The following is an 8,649-nucleotide window of genomic DNA, read 5'->3' as shown; positions in this document are numbered from 1 at the left end:
TTCCTAAACCTCCCAGCCATTCTTCCTCTTTGCTCCATTCTCAATTCTGGAAGAATCCAACCACATGGTTTCAGGTCCTGCTGGTCTCATCTGGAACCCTGGTCTCTGGAGTTCTGTTTCACCCTTCCCTGGCCCATCATTTTCCCACAAACACAGAGCGTTAGGAATTGGACAGGTAGGTATTTAGGACCAGGGTCCCCCACGAGGAAGCAGGGAGTCAGGGCAGCTGGAATAAAACAGCATTGACACCCTGTTTTGAAGCTTAGATGGGACCACACTAGCATCCTGCTTTCCAGTCTTTGGAGAAAGGACTTCTGCAAAATGTCCTAAAATAAAACCATTAACCACAAAACGTTTGTCACTATCACCAGCAGGGGGCACTTAAGACCTAAGCCCCCAGATGTCAGCCAAAAAACACCATCAGCGCGTTGACATTAACCTAAGAGGTAGACAGATGTGTGACCGATGCCTAGATGGACCCGACTCCGCACACCCCGATGGCCTCAGGGAGTTTTGCCAAAGAACGCATAGAAACCCCTCAACTTAGAGGGCAACCCTCCCTGGGCCCCCTCCCTCTCCGGGAGCTTTCTCCTCTTGCTCTATAAACTTTGCTTTGCCTCCTCCACTCCTCATCTGGCTTACCTCTTCATTCTTCAAAGCAGGATGACCAAGAACCATGGGCACTGAAGGCAGAGAATTCCTCCAAGAGTAGTAGTACCTCGACCACAAATCTCGGTGACCTTCCTCCACTTTACCCTGTATGCGTTTCACCAGTTCTTTATCTTAGGGGTGGTCATTGCCCTGGAAAGCCCTCCTGAAGCCCCTTCCAGGCCCCCTCGCTCCTATGCTAGCTGGGCGTCGCTCATACCCCCTTCTGTGCTCCCACTTGCCGCTTTGACAAGGAGTAGCCCTGCATTCGCATGTCGGTCCATCAACAAACTTGTCACCCAGCTGAGGGTCTAGGCCTATCCGCCAGTGCTTTTCCAGGTGCGTGCATGATTCACAGATCTTATTTAAAAAGCAGCCCAGGGGCGCCTGGGTGGCTCAGTAGGTTAAGTATCTGCCTTTGGCTCAGGTCATGATCCCATGGTCCTGGGAGCCCCATGTGTGGCTTCCTGCTCAGTGGGGAATCTGCTTCGCCCTCTCCCTCTGCCACCCTCCGCTCATGCTCTTTCAAATAAAATCTTACAAAATAAAATAAAAATAAAAACTCTAATTCCATTATCTCAGGGTTGCGGGGTCCTCCCCTATGTCGGGCTCATGCACTGGGCCTGGAGCCTACTTGGGATTCCCCCTCTTCCTCTGTCTCTCCCTCGCTAAAAAAAGTAATTCACCGAGCGTGGGTGGGCCTGAGATTCTGCATTTCTAATGGGTTCCTGGGGAATGTCACTGTTCCCATTCGTGAACCACATCCCAAGTAGCCAGGCCCTGAACAATTTTCTAACGGGACCTCTGTGCTGAGAGTACAAGGCTGGGATGATTACCCACCTCCCACCACTGGTTGTTAAAAGACTGACAGCCAAGTCTACCTAACGAGGCTTGTGTCCAATGAACCCACAATAGGCCCTCATATAATTAGGCTACTTGTTACTAGAAACAATTCAGGTACCGGGACAAATGGCTAATTAGCCCCCTATTCATCTCAAGGCATCTCACAGTAACCTCAATAGGAAGCTGACTCCTCCCCCACCCCAGCCCCATGACCCTGCCCCTCCCTGCACGACTGTCAGTGAGCAGTCTTCTCCCTCCAAGCACTGTTAGAATGATTTTTTAAATCGAGTGATGGTGCTCAAACAAAACAACACAATCTATTCACAGATCTCATTCCTGGCTTTTTGTCTGTCTTTCCACTGGAGGGGAAGGTCCATGAATGCATGTCTGTCTCCAGGTCTCATCACCTCATCAGTACAGAACACAGTGTCTTGCTTTGAATCATCAGAAAGCAATTGGAGCGTACAGACCACCAGGGCACTTGAACCATAGGCTTCTACAAGTTCAATGTGCCCATGCCTACTTTCCATGGAGGCTTTGAACCACCCTTGTTCTTCCTGTTATAAACATGGATAGACCCAGAGCCAAAAAGACAGAGATCTGATCGAAAATATGTCTTCACCTTGGAGCCGAGGAACTGAACGTCATTCGGTAGCTTTAAACGTCAGCCAGTTTTTAAAATGCTGGAGTCTTCTGGAAATGCTGGTTTGCATGGGGAGGAAAAAAACATCATTCTTTCCTGATGATCTTTATTTTTGAGGATCCTAGTACCTCCTGCGCTGTTAACATGTGTTCTAAGACAGAAAGCTTTTTATTTTTGTCCCAGGGGTTTGATCTTCTAGGAAAATTATTTAACAAAGCCCCCACCCATGAAGCCTGGTTCTGGGGAGGTGCATAAATTTGGAAGATGGTTTCACTAAGGCAGCTCTAAACTTTAGAACAACACTTTAAAAATGGCAGTAGAGGAAATTTGCATTTTCTGACAGTAAGAACTGGGCATGGATTAAAATATTAAAGATTTAACTATTTTTCCATGAGCATTTACTTCTACAAATATCAGAAACTGTTTAGTTGAAAATTAAGAAACAAGGCAGGAGAAACAAATATAGATCATCTACCCTCCCTTCTGTATTTCTAGTACTCTATTTTGTTCATGTATATTTTCAGAGTAACAGTAGGGAACCCAATTCATACCAGTTAAGCTAAGACATAAAATGAGTTGGCTCATATCATGGTCAAATTCACAGCAACAGCATCAGGAATAGCTGGATCCAGGGTTTCTACCAAGGTCAGATGTTAGATCTGTAACTCACAAATGCTTCAGTACAAACAGTATGAAATCATGTATATGTTGATTAAGCTTTAATTTTAAAGATAACGTGCAGCCCAAGTAGAACCATTACATAAAAAGGGAAACCCGCCAGAGGCAACAACTGCATATAGTTCTATTATCTGTATCAAAGCCAACACCAAGGCTTTGGCAATTAACATAGTAACTGTAAGAAAACAGGGGTTAGGGGTGCCTGGGTGGCTCAGCCAGTTAAGTATCTTCCTTCAGTTCAGGTCATGGGGATTGCCCATATTGGGCTCCCTGCTCAGTGGGGAGTCTGCTTCTCCCTCTCCCTCTGCAGCTCCCCCTGCTTGTACTTGCTAGCATACTCTGTCAACTAACAATCTTAAAAAAAAAGAAAGAAAGAAAGAAAGAAAACAGGGGCTAGTTAATTAGCATAATGAATGTTAGAAATCTTTTTTTTTTTTTAAGATTTTTATTTGGCAGAGAGGGAGAGAGATGGACAGAGCACAGGCAGGAAGAACAGCAGAGGGAGAGGGAGAAGCAGGCCCCCAACAGAGCAGGGAGCCCAAGGCAAGGCTCCATCCCAGGACTGCAGGATCATGACCTGAGCCAAAGGCAGATGCCCAACTGACTGAGCCACCCAGGCATCCCAGAAATGTGTTTTTAATGGTGAAATTTTAAGTTATGTGGGCGGGCCAAGTATTTTTGAAATGTTCCTATCCCTTATGAGAATAGTATACATCATTTCGGCTAGACCTATAGCTTTCACCCCTAGAGAAAGATCTCAGTGCTTCCCTAACCAAACATTATTGTTATTATTATTATTATTAATGCAGTAATTATTTGTCTTCCCTCTGTCAAACCCGGAGCAAACCACTTTCCCTGAGCTGCCTGTGGAGGTATAGGAAAAGGAACATACAGGGCAGATGAGACACAAGGAGGAAGACCTATGGGAGGTGGACATGGCCCCTTCACATGGCAAAGAGGCTAAGAAGGGCCACCATCAGGCAAAAGAGCCCCATGGCGTCCGAGAGGGGAAAGCCCAGAATTAGCATAGGAGAAGAGGTGCTGCTTCAGAGAGGAGTTCCTGGCATAACCCATGACGAGGCTCCCAGACACAGTCCCAATCCCAGCCCCAGAGCCAGCCACCCCTACCACGGCAGCCGCAGCCCCAATGAACTTGGCTACTGTGTTGATGTCCTTGCAACAGCACTGGCTCAGAATCTGTGGCTGGGAATGAGTGAGATCAGGGAAAGTGAGGCTGCCAGGCTGCTGAGGCTCTTGTAAGGTACCTCACCCATCAGCGTGTCCGATGGTTCTAGCACGCCTGCAGACAGTGATCGGCTCAACAGCCTGACCAAGAAGGGAGTCGAGACGAACTTTGCACAGGGGTCCATTTTCAGGGGTTGAGGGGCTGGGGCAAGAGTGCTCATACCCATGCAGAGAACTTCCCTGACCAATCCTGTGTCAAGCCATGGGTTTGGAAGGCTTCTGGTTATTGGATGTTGACCTTAAAGTAAAAGGTCACCTCTGAAATCCCTCAGCCTCTGCCACCAGTGAACATTCTGTAAGAAAACTCTGATGGGGCCACTCTGCAGAGGCTGGACGCCAAGCAATATCTGGTTCTGTTTGTCAAGACTAAAGGAAAAGACACTGGCCTGGGTTTTTACCCTGATTAGGGAGAGGGGCCAGGGAGTCAAACGTGGTTTGACTTTTTCCTGCACCAAAGGAAGGAACACAGAGGCTAGAAAGCAAGTCAACTTGCCCAGCTGTGGGGCAGAAGGAAAAGGCAAAGGCTTAGAAGCTGCCAGTAAACATCAAAAATATGAAGTCAGATTTTTTACTGCAGGCCTAGAAGAATAAGAATTTTGAAATTCATCAATCTAATAAAGCAAATTGATCTATTTGGCTCCTGTTTCCACTTAAATTACTTAGCGCTGGGGCGCCTGGGTGGCTCAGTGGGTTAAAGGCTCTGCCTTCAGCTCAGGTCATGATCCCAGGGTCCTGGGATCGAGCCCCGCATCGGGCTCTCTGCTCAGCAGGGAGCCTGCTTCCTCCTCTCTCTCTGCCTGCCTCTCTGCCTACTTGTGATCTCTGTCTGTCAAATAACTAAAATCTTTAAAAAAAAAAATTACTTAGTGCTTCTCTGTGTATGTGATAGAGTTTGTGTCAGACCTTCTTTCCTTATAACCAAGAAGCAAGGTTTTTGAGTAGTCAAGCCTACCAACCTTAAACCTCTTGGTGGTTACAATAACTAGACAAAACCATGTAAGGGCATGTCCATCAATAGATGAATGGATAAAGATGTATGCATGCACACACGCCGGAATATTAGCCATAACAAAGAATGAAATCACGGGGTGCCTGGGTGGCTCAGTTGTTAAGCATCTGCCTTTGGCTCAGGTCATGATCCCAAGGTCCTGGGATCGAGCCCGGCGTTGGGCTCCCTACTCAATGGGAAGCCTGCTTCTCCCTCTCCACTCCCCCTGCTTGTGTTCTCTTGCTCACTGTGACAATCCCTATCAAATACATAAATAATCTTAAAAAAAAAAAGGAATGAAATCTTATCATTGGGAACAATGTGGGTGAATCTAGAGGATACTACACTAAGTGAAATAAGTCAGAGAAAAAGGCCATAGGATTTCATTTATATGTGGAAATCTAAAAAACTAAACAAACAAACAAATGAACAAAAGCAGAAACGGACCCAAAAATAGAGAGAACAAACTGATGGTTGCCTGAGGGGAGGGCAGATGGGCAAAATGGGGGAAGGGGAGTAGGAGATGAGGCTCCGAGTTATGGAATGAGTAAATCCTGGGGATGACAGGTACAGTATGGAGAATATTGTCCAGGATACTGTGATAGCATCATATGGTGACTGTACTTGTGGTGTGAGCCGTACCTTGTGTAGGTTGTGAAATCACTATGTTGTATACCTGAAACTAACGTAACCTCGTGTGTCCACTATCCTTCAGTTTTAAAAATGAAAACCTATCTCGGGGTTTTACATGACAGGTAGGTTTATGAGACGTCTGTTTTCTATCCACTCGAACAGATCCTCTCCGAGTTGTGACAAAGAGGTCAGCACCCTTGTCCCCAGTGACCCTAACCAGGGGACAGGCCTCTGTTCTGTGAATTCAGGAATGGGTGGGTCACAGGCCTCTACTAGACCCAGACCTCTGACGGGCCAAGCCTGGTTCCCCTCCCCTGGCCTGAGGACCAGGTTCCTCCACTGAAACCTCACGGCCCCCGAGAGAGGAGCAGACACCCATCCATCTCGCGCCCTTCCCCGGGTCACAGGTAAGACAAGTCCTCTCCTCCTTTCGCCACCCTTTCCCAAACTGCAAGTGCGAGGTACAGCCAACAGCCGAATACTGTCCAGCCATAACAACGAAGGCAGTCCTGGTACACGCTGTAACACACATAAACCTTGCCAACATGTCACTGGTTGAAAGAAGCCAGGCGTTAAAAACTCACATACTTTGTGATTCCTTTTATAGGCGATATCTTAGAATCTGCACATCCAGAGACAGGAAGCAGATTGGTGGTTGCCTGGCAGAGGGGGTTGGGGGAGTGACCACTCATGGGCATTGTGTTGCTTTTTGGGGTGATGAAATGTTCTGGAATTAGTGTGTTGGTTATACTTCCGATTAGCCTTACACTAACCTATGAATAGCCTAAAATCACTGAACTGTATAAAAGGTGGATTTTACGGTATGTGAACTCTATCTCAACCTAAAATAAAAATAGTCTGCATGTTTAAAAGAAAGAAAGTAATCTTATAGGTAGAATTAATTCTAGTAGAGGGGGCGCCTGGGTGACTCAGATGGTTAAGCATCTGCCTTCAGCTCAGGTCATGATCCCGGAGTCTTGGGATCCAGTCCCGCTTTGGGCTCCCTGCTCAGCGGAGAGTCTGCTTCTCCCTCTGCCTCCAGCTCCCCCGCTTGTGTTCTCTCTCCTCTTTCTCTCTGTCCCTCTCACTCTCCATCAAATAAATAAAATCTTTTTTAAAAATTCTACTAGAGAGGACTTTGGGACACATGGCGTTGGTCCCTTCTCCTTTGACATCCAGGAAGAAACTCTGGAGGCCACAAATGAATTGGTACTTTAATTATGCGATGACAGGTTACCCATGTACTGGCTGCACCTGAGGCTTTCTTCCTTCAAATCACAATTTCCCACACTGGTCTTTGGCTGATGACCATTCCTCAGGAAGTCTGGAAATACTGGATGTATTTAACAAGTTAAAAACCTTCCTTCTGGGGCGCCTGGGGGGCTGGGTGAGTTGAGCATCCACTCTTGATTTCGGCTCAGGTCATGATCTCAGGGTTGTGAGATTGAACCCTGCGTCAGGAGTGGAGCTGGCTTCTCTCCCTCTCCCTCTGCCCCTCCACCACTGACTGTGGCACTTTGTCTGTCTCTCAAATAAATAAATCTTAAAACAAGCAAACAAACAAGTGTTCTTTCTAGAGTGCCTAGGTGGTATAGTTGCTTAAGCATTCGACTCTGTTTCAGCTCTGGTTGTGATCTCAGGGTCATGAGATCCAGCCCTGTGCCAGGCTCACTGCTCAACACTGCATCAGCTTGACACTCTCCCTCTGCAACCCCCTCCATACACTCTTTCTCGCTCTCTCAGATAAATGAAACACACACACACACACACACACACACACCTTCCTTCTGCAGGATTTTTGAGGGTCTCGTCATGCTAATGAGCATTGTGAACCACTAAGGAAAATCGGTATGGTACTTCTCACATTTATTTGACTACAGAACAACTTGGGTTTTATTCCCCCCTCCCTAAAGAATCATCTTCTGGAATTTAATTCTATGGAAAGTACCGTGAAAAACCATCTCCAGAGCTATCAAACTCTTCATTTCTTTGGATTCTGTGTGCTCCATCAAAAGCAGGTCTCATTATAAAGGACGTTTAGTTGACGTCAGGGTTGGACTCCCAGCCTCATTCTTTATTGGCTATGTGACCTTAAACAGGTTCCTTTGCTGAGAGGAGTTTTCCATCCACCCGAATGGGAACAGTACCTACTTCCCAAGGATGTTAGAAGAACCCAGTGAGAATGGATGTAAAATGCCGAGCACTCTACTTGGTACATAGCTGGTACTTTAAAAATGTGCATCCTCTCTCTTTACGAAGTAGATCAGAAACCCTTGGTGAAGAGGTAGGCATAGATCTCTGTAAGCCCCCACAACACTGGCAAGGGGCTGTGTCCACCACTGACTTTCAGTATTCGCTAAGTGCGTGAAGGCATGTTCGATGCCCTGCTGGCTGTACATGCCAGAGCCACACAAATCCAGGGTAGACAGTCCATGACAATGTGATGATCACAGGAGGGTAGAATTCCAGAGCTCACAACTCCTACTGAGATTTTCACCAAACTCCCCCCCAAAATCTCTCTCTCCGCCTTGCTCTTGACAGATCTCTGTGTTTCGAGTCTTTGCTTAAGGACACTGATGGATGACACAATATTGGTTTTCTACTGTGGACAGACGGACGTTCCTACTGCAGACAGCCTTAAAGCAGAGAGAACCATCATTCCCAAGGCCAAAAACAACAACAACAACAAAACAAAACAAAAAAACACACACAAAAAAAACAAAAACAAAACAAACAAACAAAAACCCCCAGCACTTGGACTTTGGAACCAGACTACCTGAGTTTGAATCAAACTCAGTCGCACATGACCATAAACAGGTACTTATCCACCTCAGGCCTCTGTGTCTTGTCTGAGCCCTTACCTGGGGAGCGGCGGAGAGGATTAAAATTGGTAAATGAGAAGTACCCAGAGCAGGGCTTGGGTCCTAGTGAGTACTCCATAAATCCTGACAGCCCTTAATTGACCTATTAG

The 8,649-nt window shown here is 46.7% G+C and overlaps 1 pseudogene across 1 annotated transcript; it reads right to left on the bottom strand.

Moving 5' to 3' along the window:
• Nucleotides 1-3,756: 3,756 nt before the first annotated feature.
• Nucleotides 3,757-4,194, bottom strand: LOC308353686 (ATP synthase F(0) complex subunit C2, mitochondrial-like; annotated as a pseudogene). Its single transcript has one exon. The product of its transcript is annotated as an ATP synthase F(0) complex subunit C2, mitochondrial-like (transcript).
• Between the last annotated feature and the right edge of the window lie 4,455 nt (nt 4,195-8,649).

The sequence above is a fragment of the Martes martes genome (genome assembly GCF_963455335.1).
Source record: "Martes martes genome assembly, chromosome: 12".
NCBI classification, from domain to species: Eukaryota; Metazoa; Chordata; class Mammalia; order Carnivora; family Mustelidae; genus Martes; species Martes martes.
The sequence above is the reverse complement of the archived record's forward strand: the minus strand, read 5'-3'. Positions and strand labels throughout refer to the sequence as shown.